The sequence below is a fragment of the Scardinius erythrophthalmus genome (genome assembly GCF_964197995.2).
Source record: "Scardinius erythrophthalmus genome assembly, chromosome: 8".
NCBI lineage: Eukaryota > Metazoa > Chordata > Actinopteri > Cypriniformes > Leuciscidae > Scardinius > Scardinius erythrophthalmus.
Genome location: NC_138228.1, coordinates 7,075,253 through 7,095,318, shown reverse-complemented (window position 1 = coordinate 7,095,318; position 20,066 = coordinate 7,075,253). Strand labels below are relative to the sequence as shown.

Genomic DNA, 20,066 nt, shown 5'->3' with positions numbered 1-20,066 from the left:
GAAACGTCATTCTTATTTTCCATCCAATAAGAGCAACTCGATATTGTTCAATCACGAAACTTTTTTATTTTTATTTTAAAAAGGCAAAAAAAAAATAGCATACTTAAATTTTGAAATACAGGCATTTCATAAAAACAACAATGCAGTAAAATGACATAATACATACATTTGCACATTTGCGAATGAATTAAACATAGCAAATCACAAACAAATAAAATGTCTCTTTCTTTCCAAATCCAAAAGCAAAATATGAGCCGCCATCTTCATTAAGCAGTAGTCTCCACTTGACTGTCCAGAATTGGTTCTTAATGAAATCAAAAAGGAGAAGGGAAAACATGTAAACCCCAAATGTTTTTTTAAAGATGCGATGACAGCTTTTCATAAAAACGGTAACGTACAGCTATGGTGTAGCTACGAACATGAAATCAGAATCCTGTTTTAAATGGTTCTCTAGCTAGCGACAATGGTCAATCTCACAAGGTAGCTTCATATGGTCAATTAGGACAACTTCAACATGAACATGCACAACTTGTCCATATAATAATAGTAGCATAACATAATAAATAGTAGCTAACAGAAGACTGCTATGTAGTTGCCGCATTTGCGTTTGCATGATTTTGTTATATTCACCTACAAATGTAAGTGCAAGAAACTATTTCACACTAAATTCGGCAAGCGTTAAATCACAAGAAACAATACTACAAAAACCTTTACTTTCAACTACCAGAAAATCTATAGTACCTGGATTTGGTTCACTTATCAGTTTACCAATTACATTGATACTCAGAAAGTAGCTTTACGATAGACCAATAGTAAAAAAAAAAAACACAACATATTACACAACATATGTCTGTCATTAGCTATCATTTCTGTGGATGTGCTTCACAAAAGGTAAATTTCTTCCAATAATCATGTTTTTGTTTAATAATGACCATTAACGTTAATGATACAAGAACAAAGTTGTATCCAAGTGATGAGCCTTACAAAGCTGAAAACCATTTAAATTAATAGGTGAAAAACATGCAACAACTTATTGAAGTGTGTTTGTCTTTACTATGTGATTATTACAATGTGTAACTTGGGCCAAAATTAAGTGTATTAGAGGGAGTAATCGAATTGTAAAGTTGTTGCAATACAGTCATTCAGGATGTTTAGGCTCTATGTTTTTTTCTAGAATAAATAAATAATCAAAAAAAAAAAATACTACTATGAAAAGTGTGGCTTAACCACCAAAATGAGAAGCGACACTGCAAATTGTCGGATCACAAACAGACAATGAAATTTGCATACTGATGTGTATAAGTTGAAATAAGAATTTTAACAAAAAGGACACGAGTTGTTCCAAATGTTATAAAGAAAGAAAATTCTCAATTAAAAAAAAAAGAGAAGGTATGAAGTACAGTCGGGCTACAGAAAAATGCTGAAAAAGATTTGAAGTCACAGCTTCCTTATCAACAGATGTATGGCATTTGCTTACTGAAAATGTCAGTAGCCTTATCCACAAGTTGAGAACATTTTCCTTAAACTATTAAATTAAATGGTGATTTAATGTAAAGGACATGGGCCAATGCACACTTGTTTAATGTGCAATAATCATTTTTTTGTCTGTCCTGTCTGGAAACCCATCCCAAAATCAAAAGCAGAAAATGTTTTATCCATCCATCACTCTAAATGTCACAAGTGAAATGGAAATGTTGTAGTGTATTCCAGTATAAATGTGGCACAAGTGCAAGTGTGCAACAGCCAGCGAAAAAGGAGGCCAAATGTAGCGCAGAAGATGTGTAAAACAAGTTACACAAAAGCAGAATAGACTCCACAAGAAAAGAGTCACGCTGAATGGAAAAACAAAGATGTGCATAAATTAAAAAAATGTGCATAAAAACTTACGCTCATTTGAGGGGGATATTTTTTTTTTATCCGGTAAGAAGACATGTGCATTAACTTCAATGGAAACATATTTAACAAATAAATCCCTCTATGCAAACCCCCCCCAAAAAAACTCATGTTGACTGTCTCAGAGGATGTGATTGGATAACTGAACTAACCAGCGAATCAGTTTCATCGCAAAGCATCTCAAATGTTGGTTTGGTCATTAAATGCCCGAGCCAAAGTCCGTCATCTGAATCATTTGGTATAATGACCTCCCAGAACGACCTCACATTTCTGCGTTCCCAAACATCAGGAATCTGAACGCAAGATATCATTCTCTCGCGCTCTGAGACGCAAGTCATTTACGGTGTAGGATAAAAGAGCAACAGTGGCTTCCCAGATTGCACCAATTTCCCAGGAAGTGACGATTTTGTTCTCGAACACATGGGATGGAATCGCTGCTTTATTGGCAAATTTAAGCGATATTCCATTTTTGCGGACAAAATGAATTAAACTTTGAATGGAAACATAGAATCTCAAGAAAGGTTTCCATTGAAAACAAGATCAAGTGAAGAGAGCACCCAAGCATGCTCAGGTACAAGTACAAGTAAATGATTTGTACTGTCATCAAAACAAAGTTAGGAAAAAAAAACCTTTACACCTTTCCTAACTGTGAGCCTAACTATGTGAGCTCTTTCCCCCAAAAAACATCCTTAGTACCATTCCTTTAAGATTTTTTCTTTACCTTTTATATAGACTGCTACAATTGTAAATATTTTTTTTTTGATGAAACATCCATTTTCTGCCGTTTATTACCTACTACATTTGCCTGGGCAAAAATACTTTCCTAGAGTTGTAAGCCTAGATGCAGCTAAATGACAGACATATGGAGTAATACCTTGATAATACAAATAACGCTGAGGACTTACAGAGTAGTCTTCATTTCCTTGATTTTGCTGCGGTTTCCTCTTCAGGCAAACGTCTTCTGCAGGGAGAAGGACAATCGTGAGATCAGAGGTATAAAACCAAACACTGTCAGTTGAGAACTACATTAGCTACTCGAGTAAGTGTCACATTGCCCTATGATTAATTCAAGCAAAACATTGTCATCCATTTAGTAGTTTTAAGCCTGAACCCTACATTACTTTCAAAAGATTTTCTATTTCTATTTATCTTCCAAATAGGTATCTACATTTTCTGTTGAAAATGAGATTCTTCTCCATGCAAAAGTCACTGCCATGCTTCTAGGGTGTTCTGAGTGGTTGTTAGCGTGTAGCTATGCAGTTGCTAGGTGGTTGTTTACTTTTTGTCCCTACATATGTACATGTCGGTGCGCCCGCCATCTTGGAACGGTCAGCATGTTGTCATTCACAGTAAGAATCAATGATGCCACATTTCGCAGCTACTGGTTGTGAAACCGCCAAGATTTAAATTCCCAAAGCAATGGGATAAGCTTTCACATGTGAGAATGTGTTGGTTTGTCTTATTATATGTATTAACTCAATATTACAGGTAACTTTTTAATGTTGTGTAAGCTGACGCCTTCGTCTTGTATTGTATCAGTTTAGCAAAATCATCAGCAGATATAGATATTCAGGCTCAGACATGTGTCTGACTACAGTTGCAAACACTCCATCAACTTGCTCTCGAGTGTTCGCAGACTGGTTTTGACCGTTACAATATGGCGGACGGCTTACACATAGTGGCCCAAGGAAGCAGACGCTTATGAGGCATCTGTGTATATGTATAAATTTATGTTTTAAACTTGTCCAGGTGAAATTGAGTCTGATCATTTAGAAGGTAATAATAGTTCTCCTTGCTTTCACATGAAGAACAAACATTACAGTGCGAGTTACCCACTGAAATGTAATACTCAATATGAGTCGTAATTATAGCGATGCTTGCTTTGGCAATCAAAAACAAAAAAAGTTATCACTAATTAGGCTCTATAACTTTGGGGCAATGAGGTGGCTAACTTACTAGAAACCACGGTGAGCAGGAATTGGGGCATGCTGGAGAAATTTTAAATAATTGCTTGGCATGTGAAACACTACTAAAACCAAATCCAACTTGAGCGGAAAAACTCTTTAAATGAAAGAATATTGTTTAGTGAACTTTTATTGTAGGTGTTTTATTGTAGTTGAACTTTTATTGTTTTATTGTAAAATTTGTTGCAGGGTGGACGTCCTTAATTGATTTTGTTTATTTACTGCATAAAAAAAAAAAAAAAAAAAAGTGTATGAAGTTGGTATTATCACTGTTCACACTAGGGACACTGATCAGGGGTGGAAAAAGAGAAAATTGTTTTAAATTAATGGATAGTTAAAACATTTTAAATAAATTCAATTAGAAAAATCTAAATGCTCGTTTATCAATGGATAAACCATTTGCCTTTGTCAATGGTTCTCCAATAATAATAAAATATTAAAGTTTTTAAAAAAAACTTAAGTAGTGTTGGGAAAATGCGGAATAGTCATATCGTCAGCCTGCCAGATCGCTGATATGCAGTATTAGCGCTGGCAGGGGATGCAATAGTTTGCTTATTTGAACAATAATTTACTTATTTACTCATTTATTACTTGAAATGAGAATCTTTTTCTATCATTTTGCATGCAAAGATGGAATTGGTGATGAAGAAAAATGTCACGTTGCAATGAAATATTTCACCCAAAAGGCGAGCCCGTGGATATCACAGATATAGAGTTATGCTGGTTAAGGAGTCAAGTTAATCCATGAAAGTGAAAGCAAAAACTGACCAAGCATTTGGCGTCCGATGCTGCACGGCGAATTATTTCTTTTAGAGAGTTGAATTTACCTCAATGCTGATAACGGTATATCAAATTTATTGGCTTAATATTTTCCTCTTATGGAACATACAATAATGAAGGTGAAAAAACTGAGAAGAATCAATATTTCTTGTTTTGAGTCTGTGTTTGAAGCTGCTTTTAATTTTCAGCGATAACCGATTCGTGTGCCGTGTTCGGATCTAAAGCCTGTTATTAAGCCTATATAACTTTAGTAATAATATTATTATTAATAATAATAATAATAATAATTTGTAATTGTATTGTTATTGGTGTTACTAGCGTCATTAAATGTATTATTTATGTGCTATGGAAATGCTGACGAAAAATTATGCCGTTTCGGCCTTGGCTCAAACAACTACTGTACACGTGACACGCAAGTGTGGTTATGTGGTGATGTCATTATGAAATTAGGGAAGGCAAGTGAATTGTAGGACCTAATATTAATCTGAAATACCAGCTCAACAATAGTAATGATAATTTCATACATTAATGGGAAAACGAGCCAATAATGGTCTTGATATCGTCAAAGGCATCAGCGATTGCCAATATCTCTAAATACCATCGATACACAATACTATCGTCACAACCCTACTTTTAGGTATAGTCTAATGAGACAAAATTGGAAAAAAAATTTTTTACATAAAATTGATGTTTGTAACATACTTAGGTTATAGAAGGCCTAAATAATGTTTCTCCACACCATTCCCCAAATTTTTTTTACTAATAATCCCTCTATTAATAACCGCAAATTTTTATTTTTGTAGACCCCATGCACCAGGGAAACGAGGGCGCAGCCATCTTAAGAATATTGTCTTTGAACTTCTGGTTTTGCGGTCGCTCTGTATATTTCTATGGCATTGCTGTCCAGGAGTAATTAGCTTTTGAAGTGGATTTATTTAAAGTTAACGAAAGTTATCATGAGGATTGTAATGTTTAAAGCAGATGTCTTAAATGTCAGTAGACCAGGAAGATTTTAAAATGAGTCGTTCATTCATAAATACGCAAGATCGCTGTGAAAATACAGACCGGAAGACAAAAGACAACGGGCACAGCGCTAAAAAGGGGCGGGGCTACATAAGGTCTATAGTTTGCGTAATATTTTAAGTTCTGAATTTCATCTTATTTTGCTAAACATCGATGCATGTAAAGAGTTCATAGCTAGAACCAAGATTAATGTTATTTTTTAGGTTGTTATATTCTACAACTGTTTTTAAATATCTTGGGCATTCAACATTAATTTGTTGAAATTTTCTAGAATTTGAAGGACATTTTCTGCATTTATTAAAAAACGATGATTTGTATTATGTATTTGCTCAAATTGTGTAAAAATTGCATTGTTAACTACACTTCAGGCCAAGTTACTGTTTTAAAAACATTAGTAAATGAACCACATAACTATATAGTACCTAAAATACTGTACGTCATACAGGGTTCCTTAAATTGCAATACTTACGGCAAAAATCCGTTTCCTCATCTTTCTTTCGACATTTAGGAGATCAGGAACCTTTAACAACAAAAAGATTCTTCGTTAGATTGAAGATACATCCTACGATTTGATTTAGAGCACACCTAGTGGTGGTCGATGATAAGGTAAATAACGGATTGCGCAAATGTATAGTTCAGTTAGTAAATACATTAATTGCACTTACATTTATATGGCATGAGACTTAACAAAACTCCATCATCTTTTATCCAGTTGTTCTGATTCCTGTACACACAAAAAAAACATTTCGGACAATTAGTGTTGTATTGTATATCTTACATAGTAATGCTCACTTCGGAGTCAAAATGTTCAAAAGAAACATTTATTTCAGTCATGCGGTTTCTCTATTGAAATACAAATTCTTTAGTTAACGTCGAGGTAATCTGCAAGTACTATTGTTGAAAATTTAGTAAGTACGTAATGTGACAATACTTCATACGCTGAAGAATATACATAAATCAGCAACTTCTTTGATATAGAATCATCACTCAGGGCTCATGTTTTATTTTTAATTTGTTCTCTTACATGCAACATTAGTAGTAACATTTGTTTTCTAGACAGCAGTGAACAGTTAATTATTTTACAGCATAGACCTCATAATATATTAAAGCTAACATTTTACACTTTAAATAAAGACAACTTTAACAGCATTAATTTCTATGTTATATGTTTCTATGATATTGTGGCAACTAGAACAATAAAAAGATTTTACAGATTTAATTGGACTTTTTTTTACATTTATCAATAATTTTTGTATAAATTTAGGGCATTTAATACTTTAAAACAATCCTAATCTGGTGAAAATGTACTTTGCATAAATCTCTGTTCAAAATGGAAAAACAGAAATAAAGCAACATGTTTCTACATTTTTTAAAGAATATAATTTTTTCTTGTGGACCACAATGGGTTAAAAGCCAACACCCTATTATTTAACGTCGAAAATACAGCATAAATGTTTTCAAAGCACAAGAAATACAAGTGGATACGTTAATTTAAGTTCATTCTCAAGTGGAAAAGAACCATAAAATGAAATGTTTAACTGTTACATTTTATGCAGAAAACAATACAATCTTAAAATAAAGTAAAACATCAAAATGTACTAAATCCAAAGGCAAGTTGACACATTCACAACGTTCTTTGAACAAGTTCAAAACAATATACATCTGTGGGGGGAGAAGATTATTTTTTTTCAGTAATTAACACACAATAAATGCATTAGAATGTTCAATAAAATAGTTTATTCAAAGAAAACAGTTGAAATCAACAAAAGACACTCAAAATGTTGAGACAGGAATCGATACGTACTCTATTGCATTATTACAACAATATTTAAATATAAATTATTTTTTCCGCTCTCGAATGTTACAAGGACATTTTGTCCTCTCAAGGACAAAGCGAATTTAAAATGCGTAGACAGTTAAATCCTTGTTTCTCTTCGTTGCTGCCAGTTGAAATCTTCACAGTCTTCCTGCATCATATCCATGCATTGTTTTCCTAACAATTTCACGATGTTTCTACCTTAAAATCGTCGATTAAATCGACGGAATGCCCTTTTTCAGTACTTGGCAATGGCCCCATCATGGCCATTTTACAACACCTCGTCGAACCCTCTCCTTTTCCACCATATTGGTGCGTCTTTACCACTCGCTCAAACACGTTTAGAAGTTAAATTTGTAATGAAATCTTACCATGTTCCCACCGTTGCGATCTGCTCTTTTATCTGAACAGGTCGACGCCCTTCTCTTCGTTAGCATTCTTGGTTTTAGCGAGTTCTTCTCTCTCAGACCGCGCCGCATCGCCATCTTCACCCGTCACCGCCGTGTCTTCTCTCCGTGTGCGCGCGCTCCTCGTCCTCTCGGTGCTGTTATACTGATCGAGTCAGTGGACGGACAGCCCTGAGCTTCAGCGTAAGCACAGACAACTTCCTCTCACTGCAGCATTCTGGGTAGAAGAAACGCAGCATCCATGATGGTGTATGTGAACTAACTTTTGAATTCAGTGACCGAAAAAAAGCTCACTCTTTTACACTGGCATACTGACAACGCTGCAGTTTAACGACAAATAGCCGTACGATAGCAAAACATTCATATTTCAATAAAAAAAAAAGGATAAAACAACTACTTAGCTTAGCCTACTATAGAATATTGTGTTGTTAACTTTTTTTACAGTAGGCTACCGGTCAAAAGTTTGGAAACATTACTATTTTTTATGTTTTTGAAAGAAGGCTAGGGTCATCAAGCCTGTATGACAGTAATATTGTGAAATGTTATTACAATTTAAAATAATGGTTTTCTATTTTAATATGCTTTAAGCATATTTTAATAAATCTTCAGTGGCACATGATCCTTCAGAAATAATTCTAATTCATACTAGTTATTATCAATGTTAGAAATTGCTGCTTAATATTTTTTGGAATCTGTGATACTTTTTATCATTCTTGAATACACTTGAATGTATATTCAAATGGAAAACCATTATTTTAAGTTGTAATAATCATTTACTATATTAATATTCTTTCTGTATTTTGGATCAAATAAATGGAGGCTTGATGAGGAGAGACTTCTTTATTCAAAAACAAAAAAAAACATTAAAAACCATGATGTTTCCAAACCTTTGACTGGTACTGTATAAAGCAATGACTTTATATAACAAAGCAACACATCTATTCAGATTATAGTCCTAAAACCAAGGGAATTAGCATTAGAAATATCTTTGTTTTTGTTTTTCATTTAACTAGGCCTATATAAATCAACTTTTATTACAGATAAATTACACACATTCATACCTAAAAAGTTCATTTTAAAGAAAAAAATACGTTGAAACAAAATGAAAGTTGCTAACACAAGAATATTATTTCATGAATAATTTACATTTAAAAATGCAGCAGCAGCAACAAAATTTCTCAAAAAGTCTCTTTATATAATGATAGGCCATATTTGATCAATTGAAACCTGCTCTAAAAACATAAGCTATACGAATTTTCCAACCTGATCTCATGAAAAGGCATGAGGTGGTCAATTTCATATGAATTCAATGTGATTTGTATGGAAACATAAAGGATAGGTGACTCTGAAAAAAAAAAAGTAATCTGTGACGTAGAATATATCAGAGTAGAATATCAAAGTTATTTGTTTACGAGGGGTTTGTGGAGACATTAATGTTTTATATTTGTGGATTAAGAATATAGTTTTTATTTTGAAGCAAGGGAAGGCTCAGATACCAGTGTTAATATTTATTTGTTTATTTATTTAAAAGGCTACTTATTGTAATTCATGGGGTTATTATTAAGTAATTTCAGACATCTTTGATATTTAAACCTGTATAGGCTAATTGAGTGAAATCATTAGAATTGAATTTATGACAAAATGTTTCATGTAAAGGTTGCAACAGCCCAAACCAAACATCCATAGTTTATATAAAATACTTTTTGCAATATAGTTTGCACATATAATGATCTTAAACTAATATGCAGTTGTTTAAATATTTATAACCTTCAATTAATGAGCTATGACTATGACAGTTCTTTTCAGCAAATGGTGTACCAGAACCTCCGCTCTTGTCAATGGCTCATTTCTCTCCAACAACAGCTAGTCTGCATACCACTGTTGGTTTCTTAGCAACTGTAATTGTATGAGCCTCCCTCCCTCCCCCTCTCCTCTATAGTCATGCCACGTAGGCACTGGAAAATGCAGCAGGTGGACGTGTCATGGAAGGTAGAGGCCGCAAGCTATACATTAAAACATAAAAAAAAAAAAAAAAAAAAATACAGATAGAAAGAGGTGTTAAAACCAGATGCCAAAACCAGACTAAATTATACTTTCCTTTATACAAAAAATACTGACACCATATTTTGACCCTTTATATCTGCACACAAATTGGAACAAACCATGGGACATGAACAATGGGAACATGAAATTATTTTGGACTGAAAAATAAAACAATATAAGAGCCCTCTTGTGGCATTGTATGACATTTTTGGTGTTGTTTGAACTGTGGATCAACCAGCGCCCATGCAGTGCATTTTTGGTTTGAGGGCAAATAGAAAAGTTTGTGCACTGAAAAAAAAGTCTGACTTTGAAAATATGATTAAAATTTGCTTTTTAGAATAACAATCTGCATAAACCGCTATGACTAATCTTACAAGTTAGTCATCATTTTTTTTGTTTTAAGACTGTTAATAACTTTTTTCAATCAGGCCTAATTTCATACCGAAAATAAAGACTGACTGCCCCTTGACTAACTGGGTCATACTAGATATTAAGACACTGTCTTAACATAATGGAGACAAGCCAAGAGGCAATCAATCTTACTTTTTGGCTTCAAATTAGACCAATCTATGTTTTTATGTAACTGACTTAAAGCAGTTATGAACAGTCTTAAGGAAAATAAATGTGATGACTTACTTGTAAGACTAGTCTGTCTGCAACCGGCCCCTGATTTCTGCTAATAGTTTTATTTTCCTGCATGCACTGACAGAAAGGTCAACTGATGTATCTGTGTAGATTGCGCCACCATGTGGATAATATAAACCTTGTATTTCATTTACTATAGTTTAAACGTTTCTCTTCTTTAGAAGTGCTCCACTTTGAGAATAATTGAATAACTCCCCCAAAAATCATAACCAAGGTCGCATAACTAGTTTACAATTTAGCAGTCTGATACACTGAATACTGTGTCTGCTTATGGTTAACTTACATTTACAGTTATTAAAATCTATAGTTAAAATCTTTATCTTCATTTAGGTTATGTATGTATAAGTATTATTATTAACAAAAAACTCATTACTCATACATGTTTGGTTTTAATGCGTATTATTGATGTAATATTATATGCATTTTTATCCAGGAGAATATGGACTGGGACTCCTCTGTTAAATATTGTTAAATAACAGGATGGAGCACAGGAAAGCCAAAGCCTAATCCAACAATAACCCATTTCCCTCTTTATGACCTGAAGAGATCAAATCATGCATTTATTCCACTGAGATCCACTTTGGGTAGTAAAGCTTTTTTTTTTTTTTTTTTTGCTACATAAACAGTATAATTATTTTTTTTTCATAACTTTTTTTCTACTCTTTCTAAATTAAGCAGGCAGTTTTGCTGTGGTACATTTAATCTTCAACAACAGCCTCTTTGCAAAGCACTTTACCCACCAAGTAGTAGAAAGTTACCACACACCACATAAACACCTTATTCCACTTCATTGGTTAATTCTTAAGGATCCTTATAGATAGATAGATAGATAGATAGATAGATAGATAGATAGATAGATAGATAGATAGATAGATAGATAGATAGATAGATAGATAGATAGATAGATAGATAGATAGATAGATAGATAGATAGATAGATAGATAGATAGATAGATAGATAGATAGATAGGCCTAGACAGACATACAGAAAGACTGTTGGGGGCAACACATTACAAGTGAAATGTGAGTTATGTAATCAGATTACTTTTTTCAACTATAAGTTATGCATACTATTAAATTTACAAGAAAATATCCGAGTTACTTAGCTGTAGCCTATACAGGTCTGAATTTCATTTTGGTGTGAAAGGGCCTTTACATTTGAAAAACAAACAGGAAAGCCCAGCCCAGATGGGGAAAAGTAACGTAAGTAACCAAGTAGGCTACTAATTCAATTATTTTCTTATTTAGGGAGAAATGCAATATTGTACTATGCAATATATTATAGTGGTAGATTGTCTGATGTATAGGCTATATAGGCTACTCTCGAAGAAAGAAGAAAAATATCAACAGGCGCTCTTCTTTTATAACAGCACGTTGGTGCCAAACCCTGATGCACATTGGTTCCTCGTCAGTCTGGACCCTACCGGAGCTCTTCCGGGTGTGGATAATCCACATTTCCTCCTGCCGACACGCATTCCCAGGAAAACATCCTGGACGGACCGAGCTGCGTGTGAGTGCAAACCAAAGAACGAGACAGAACACTTGAGGAGGAAGACAGATTATGAGCAGATACTCGCGAGATTGTGGACATGTTTGACGAGCGACTGTGTGAACTGTGGAATATTTGAGATGTCAGACTCAGAGCATCATTTCCCATCCTCCGTCAGACAGCTGTTGTTCGCATTTCGAGTTCTAGAGCGCAGAGCTTCTTTTTACTGACTCTTTTCAATATACAGATCATTAAGTAAGCGGATTAAATCGGGAAACAGTATGTGGTCAATGCCATATTATTTTGTTTTTGCTCTTATTGCCATTGCCCAGGAGGTGAACGGAGAACCACATACGCGTCCCTCAGCGATGCAGTTGAATTCAACATTACCCCCGCAAGAAGACTATTCTTCATCACATAATACAACAGATGCAGAAGTTGGATCTCGCATTTCTACCATTTTAAGGGATCTTCCTACCATCAAAAATATTTCGATTTCTATCTGCGTGTTAACGACCTTGCTTATCACGTGCCTTGTCATAAAAATATTCAGGTAATATGATATATTTAAATGGTTTATTGTTGTGTTGAGATTATTGTCTGAGTGATTGTGCCAATCATCTGTTGGTTTTAAGAAAATGCCACTTTACTTTTAATTGAAAATGGAGTCCTTTTCGATTCATTGGTAGGTCTCTTTAGATTTCGTGTAACTGGCTTGCTTTAAGACAGAAATAAATAAATAAAAACACAACATTTATACAGAATTTGTCAATTTCAGAACATGCTGGATTGTTTGGTGACGCCGGCCTTAATCCTCTTTGGAAGCAGATGGTTCGCCTGTTGGTTGGAAACCGAGAACCGATTCTTATTCAGAATCTTATTCGAAATCGGAGACTTAAAAAAAAAAATCGAAATCGAATGATTTTCACGACGTCCGAATCTGCAAATGCGAACGAAACTAAAATAGACTGACAGTCAGCTTTTTTATATAGCAAATAAAGTGCAGTCTGACTTTAGAACAAATGACTCGAGCTAATGAGCCGGTTCTTTGTAGCGAATCAAAACAGCTCGTGAGACTTTAAAACAATGCAGTCACTGATTTCAATACCACAGCATGTATTTAAAGTTATACATTATGAGTTTTGTTGTGATATTTTATAAAAATGAATGAATGACGTACATGTTATGTTGTATTTTTATTTATAGTCAGGATCACATTTGTCACCTCTAAAAAGTCTGTCCCTTAACACACCTTCCAAAACAATTACAATTTCTGATTTATTTTCTATCGGTTTGAAAATGAACTCATTTGGCAAAAGATTTTGGAGGGAAATAAATGGCCATTTCTTTTTTCAAAACTACTAAAACAATCATTAATAGAACTGGTAAAGTCAGCATGAAACCTCCAGTGACTGCTAGGCGGGAGTCGTGGAATTAGTCATTGGGAATTGGTTTGATTGGACGGTTGTGGTTTGCTATTGTTGTGATCTCATGTGAGTGACAGGTTGTCCCGTCCTTGTGCCAGTAAACACGTCAACACATCTATTTTAAAAAGATGTGCACTGATAAATATTAATACGGCAATATTCCATAAAAAAAAAAAACATTTTGATATAATGGTGACTTTAAGGAATTTCAGAATTTCTGATTGCTACTCGCCTAGCTGGAAAACTCAAATACGCTATTGAATGTACAGGTCATAACCTCATAACCATGTCTCTAACCCTGGTTTGAACAGATCGGCAAAGAAGATCAGAAAAACGCGAAAGTATGACATCATCACAACTCCCGCCGAGCGCGTCGAGATGGCACCTTTAAATGAAGAAAACGACGAAGACGACGACTCGACCCTGTTCGACGTCAAATACAGGTGAGTGCTTTACCACAACTTGCATTATAATGAAGTCATAAGACATAAAATTAAGTCTCTTGTATTAACGTTTGTCCTCTTTTAGTGATTCAATTTGTAGTGCCTTACTTTTGCTTGCTTGTCGATGAAATTGACATTTTAAAAACAAATTCGAGGGAAGGGGAATAATAGTTCAACTAGTGGAATGTGGGTCTGGCTGGCTCATATTTGATTTCTGTTCAAGTCTGCCTGTCAGATACATTCAGCCTTACCAGGAAAACAAGATTATGTTTCTTTCCTGATGGCTGACAATGCTGTCTGCAGTGCAGCAACATATTTTTTTCCCAGTAAACGAAATTTTAAATAACTTAGTAGCAACATAGTGAGAATGACAGGGAAATGGTGCTGAAAAATAGAATTTTCTAAGGACATTTGTCTCATTAGAATAAAGTAGACTATTAATGGAAAAGGCCTTCCTAAGCTGTGCTTTAACTAACATGGCACACTGCTATATTCTCATTAAATAAGACCAGTTATTTAAAACCCAGTAGCTAGTTGTTTATTGACTGTGAATAGTCTTGGTGAGTGACCTCACGGGTCACAATGGAAACAGTTGTGTTATTTGGAGGGTTAGTGAGCGTCAAGAGTGGGCTTCTCCCTTCCGTCCAATTGTTCTTTGACTGAGAACCTGCTTCCTTTTTGCTGGGCATGGCTCCCTGTTTATCAGCTTTTTATTGGCAATGTGGCAAAAGTGTGAGGCCGACCAGTTTGACAATTTTTATTTTTCATGCTTGAAACTTAATATGCTTTTTAATTGACCAAATCCTCTTATTTAAACTCTTTGCTTACTCATAGGTGAACGAAATGGTGCACTCAGAGTTACTGTTGAAGAGCCCCGGAGACCCCTACGTGTGAACACATCTCAACAGGGACCTTTGATTTGATTCATTTCCTCAGAGCCTTGAAACCTCAATGGAACATGGCGACAAATTATATCAAATGTTTCTTGGTGTATGCATCCGCATTCCAAACCAACAAGAAATCTTAAGTTTTATGAAAGGAACTTTTCTGTGGGAAGCACAGAAAGATAATCAAAGATTGATAAAAAAAAAAAAAAAAAATGTTTTCTTTGCTCCTAATAAAGGAGGCACTAAAGTTAATCCCTCACAAATCAGTTATTGCTCTAATTATTGCACAATTATTTCATATTTTTCCTTTACCCCTAAAAAAACTTTCCTGTTGTTTGGTAGAAAGTCTGTAATTCAATATGCATAATTGCTCTTGAAAGTATGAGGCAGCTTGAATATTACTGTCACAGTATATCACATTAAAGCTATTTTAAGTATATTTTTGGAATGTAATCATATAAATAATAAAAAATAATTGCAATTATTAATTTAAAAACCGTACACATGGAGCTCAAATGTTAGGTTAATTAAAGTTGTTTTACTTTAAGTGATTTAGCTGAGCTTTGAATCAGCCCAAAATTTCAAATGAAATAAGATATGCGATGTTATACGGTTGTTTATGCTCCAATACTGAAAATGTCTTTTTTCACCCCTTTATTGTATACTATTATCTGTATATATTGTATGCAAATTATTCATCTGAAATAGTTTATTTTTAGAAAGATATTTTGATTTAATAAGAGTAATATGTTTCAAACATCCCTATATTGGAGAATTATTAATGTACTAACCACTAATCGTGCATATTTACTGTATAAGGGTTGAATGTATGCCTGAGAGAGGACGCGTGTTGTTGAGTTGAGAGAATACTGTTTCCATGATGCTGCTTTCTGAGGTTGAGGATTGTTTTTTATCGTCACATGCACACCTCCTTTTTTAATTAACTGTTTTTTACAGTGGAACACTGCAGTGCCACACATCATGAAGGGTTTAAACATATTTAGCTGTTATAGTACTATGCCAGATTTAAAATATCTTAAAGCTACAGTGATGTATTGATATAATATTATGTGACTTTTCTTTAACTTCAGTGTGACTTTATCATATTTTGATGCTCCTACTAAGATGTTAATGTGAAGGACTCTTGTCCAGCATCTAAGGGCCAATAAGAATTGTATTGACTTATAAATGATGGTGTAGCTGTTTTTTTTTTTCCTGACTAGTCTAAAACTGAAGTCACGTATATGATTCTCTCTCTCTTTCTCTATTCTGTCTTTGTTCTAATTGTTTCCAATTGCCCTGTGCATTTCATACAAATCTGAATTCATGCTTTGAAGTGAAGGAAAGGAATAGGATGCTTAAAGTAGCCTATTAAATGCAAAGAATTGCTGAAGTGACTGCAAAACGGTTGAGATGAAGATGAAGGTGTTTTCCTTTAGTCCTTAGCATTCATCATAAATTGAACACGTCTTAAAATACATGCTTTAACATTCTCCTGGTTTTGTCTGATATGTTTGTAGTCTAAACACTGGACAAAAAAAAAAAAGTTTTGTTATATCAACAATCTTTCTTTTCAAAGCAAACTTAATGTCTGCGCTAATTGTAAATGTTTGTTTATGAAGAGTATCAAATCATAAATGTACTTTTCTTCATTCTTGGTTAAAATAAATCCAAAATGCAATAAAAATCTTAATTGAAAACAAGGTTTGTCAAATGTGGTGTTTAAAACGTGGTTTTATGGCAAGCCGTTTTAACATTTAATCCTTAAAACATACCAGTAGACGTAATTATTTTTTAATTACTCCATTAGGTACTAGTGGATACTACTTATTTATTAGATCTTATTTATTTGATACTGCTACTCATTTATTCGATACTATTTTTTTTAGATAGGCTACCAGTACTTATTCAGTAGATACCAGTACATATTAGATAGTACTTGTTCATAGGTACTAGTACTTATTTTGATAGTGAGTAGTTACTATTCAATTGTTATTAGTAACACATTTCACATTTTTGCCATTGACTTCTATTGGGGTTTGAGTCTGAATGTGAGTGAGATAAGATCTGCCTCAAACTTGTTAACCAGTGACCTGCGACAGCTCAAGCATGAAGCATGAAGCAACAAGCAAAACAAATTTTCAATTTGTCTGGTTTCTCAATTTGTCAAGCTTCAGCTAGAGCAAATTTATACTATTATATCCAAAAGCCTGTTTACATCAAGGACGATGACTATAACGATAACCCTAATATAGTTCTAAAAATCGTTCTAAATATAAATAGCAGAGTTCACACCACAACTATAACGATGATGACACAGTGAAACAATATCGTTACGATTTTTCCAGCTGGTGAACGATAAAAATATTGCCAGCCAATCAGAATCCATTCTGCTTTAAAGAGCTCGCGCTTTCAAATCGGCAGACGACAAAACTCAGCGCACGATTAGAATAAACAGAACTGGTGTGGACTGTATAAAACAAGGTGTGGTCACGTGAGGAAACCGAAGTTATACATCAGTAACTGGCTATCGTTATAGTTGTCGTTGAGTGAACAAGCCTAACGCTAAAAATGTTTGCATCTATTTTTGTAATGGCCCTTTAATGATACACCTGCATGTTGATAGCCGAGCCCTCTTAGTTTTTGTCACTTCATGCACATAAGAAAGAAACACTTCAAGATTTGCGCATTTTCACTTAATAGTAAAATTCCATCCAATTGAATTGAATAGCAATTTCATACGAATTAAGATTTTTAAACGAGTAAAAAAACCTAGAGCTTAATAAAACATTTGAAATAAATTTCACAATGGAACAAGGGAATGGACCATTTCGTTTATGTGATTTGAAAAAGAAAAAGAAAATACGTTTAAATTTAAGTTTAAGATTTTTTTTACTCATTTTAAAATTCTTAATTCATAATATGAATAATATGTAAGGTTTATTCAATTCAATTTGATGGAATGTTTACTATTAGAAATAGGCAAAAAAAAATAATAGAGTGCAGGAGGCAAACACATTTTGTTCCACACAACACAATTCTGGCTTTAAAAATTCATTTGAAGGTTTATGTGGAACTTTAGTGTTAAATGAGCCTTTCATCCTTTGTGGCTGTTCCCTTCTAAATTAAATTAAATTAACAGAATATTGTAAATTCCCCTTTTGCCTGACATAAAAGGCCTTTTTTTTCCCCCTGTGATAAAGTTTTGTAAAAACAAACGAATCATTCTACGGGTACAGCAACTCCTCACGCGTTGGTTACCCACAAGCCTTTTAAACCTTAAAACACACCACATTTCCAGAAATAAGCCTAACAAGACATCACTCCACATATTTCTCATAAAATATCGGCTGAATACTGTTATGTGGCTCACAGATCATAAATTGTTTCACTTTTCCCAGACCGGATCCATCTTGTGGCATCCTGTGCTAAAGTTGTTTTCTCCTCAGTTCCTGTCTTTCTTTTTCTTTAAAGTCTATGACGCTTTATTAACTGAATCACTTTCTTGTAAGTTGCCTTGGCTCAGAGATCCAGCATCCAACCTAATATGCATGCGACTAGGCAACAAGGATTTACCACAACCTGTCTCAGTTTTACCTCAGTGAAGACAAAGCAGCTCTCATCTCCAGAAGCATCAGAGCTATTTTGGGTGTAGAGTTAATAGGGTCTCTAACCACACAGGTCATCCAATAAAAACAGAAACAAAAGGATTCCCCTTTCTCCTCAAAACCAGACACTGTGGTAATCATTAACACATGAAAGCAGGAAACATGGACATCTCTTCCCCACGTGCTCCCAGCTGTGGCCCGCAGTCAGTTGCAGTGTAATTAAGTTTAGTCATATTGGTTACAGACCGTTTCTCTCTCTCTTTTTTTAACACAGGGATGCTTTTACGGATAAATGTGTTCATTATGCCGGCTAGCCTGCCGAGACACAATTATCTATTTTTAACTTAAATGGAGACATAATAAGAGCAACATGTAGTGCAGTGAATGCTTGTCAAAAACACGACAGATCACATGGTTCAGAAAACATGAGAAGCCCCTCTCTGGGCTGGCACAGAAATATTTCAAATACTTCACTAATTTTGATTAACTCCCTCTAGAAAAAATGTCCAACTTCTATGAAAAAGTCCTCTCAGCCTTATCAGGCCTCAAAGCACATGTAGCCTAATTAAATTTGTCAGCTTGTTTTTGGAAAAATACGTTTTTTGGGGTCAATAAACAAGTGTCCAAAATAAAATCTTACTCATGTTGGTTGTGAAAAACTTTTGAACAATTTTGAAGAAGTTAAGCCAGGATTAGGCCTTAGTTCAATTAGGACATTTAAGTGCATTTCATATGCATTCCTAAAAACCATTACATCTTGAGACGAAACAATGGCACTGACATATTTTAAGATATGCCAGTGCAGTTAAAACATCTTAAACATGCATTTTAGTCTGGGACTAGGCTTAATCCTTGTCTGTGAAACCAGGGGATTATGTATTAAATTTAAAGTCTAATCTAATGCCATTAATTAAAAGAAAAAAGTTAAAAAGTATTTCTTTTATATTAATATATTACAATAAATATGAATTTCTTTCCAATAAATCTCACTCCTCCATAGGCTTCTCTGTAATTGAAACTTTCCGGCCCAGAAAGTTAGTAAAGACAATGTTTAAAATAGTCCAAGTGACTACAGTGGCTCAACCGTTTATCAAGCGAGGAAAATACTTTTTGCGCACAAAAAGTAAACAAAAATTACAACTTTATTCATCTATTCATTTTCACGTAGAGTAACAGCGCAGGGCTTTTTTAGTGAGCCTATGTTCTGACGTACAACCCAGAAGCAATGCCCTGTTACACTATGTGAACTCACTAGCCAGCTCTCAGACTTCATCAAAAATATCTTAATTTGCGTTCCGAAGATGAACGAAAGTCTTACGGGGTTGGAACAACATGAGGGTGAGTGATTACTGACAGAATTTTCTTTTAATTTTTGGTGATTTTTGCCTTGTGATAGGATAGTATAGAGTGGTCAGAAAGCGGGGTGGGAGAGAGATGGGTGGACGGGATTGGGAAAGGTCCACAAACCGGGATTCGAACTCGGGTCGCCCGAAGCGCAACGGCGCTATATGCCGGCGCGCTGACCACGAGGCTATGGGTATCGACAAAGATGCCCATTTTTAAGCCAATATACACTACATTTCCAATATTTCTTAAAAAAAATAAAGATTAGATTAAATAGTTTTACACTGTTACACAAGAT

General features: G+C 34.4%; 2 long non-coding RNA genes across 2 annotated transcripts; one reads left to right on the top strand and one right to left on the bottom strand.

Annotated features, from left to right (window-relative positions):
* Nucleotides 1-41: 41 nt before the first annotated feature.
* On the bottom strand, nt 42-8,108 carry LOC308695213. The gene is made up of 5 exons (XR_014030674.1): nt 7,848-8,108; nt 6,326-6,384; nt 6,130-6,180; nt 2,799-2,854; nt 42-304 (listed from the first exon to the last, which is right to left on the bottom strand). It is a non-coding gene; the product is annotated as an uncharacterized lncRNA (long non-coding RNA).
* A 5,686-nt stretch (nt 8,109-13,794) lies between these two features.
* LOC308694532 lies at nt 13,795-16,503 on the top strand. Its single transcript, XR_014030619.1, has 2 exons — nt 13,795-13,929; nt 14,764-16,503. It is a non-coding gene; the product is annotated as an uncharacterized lncRNA (long non-coding RNA).
* The last annotated feature ends 3,563 nt before the right edge of the window (nt 16,504-20,066 follow it).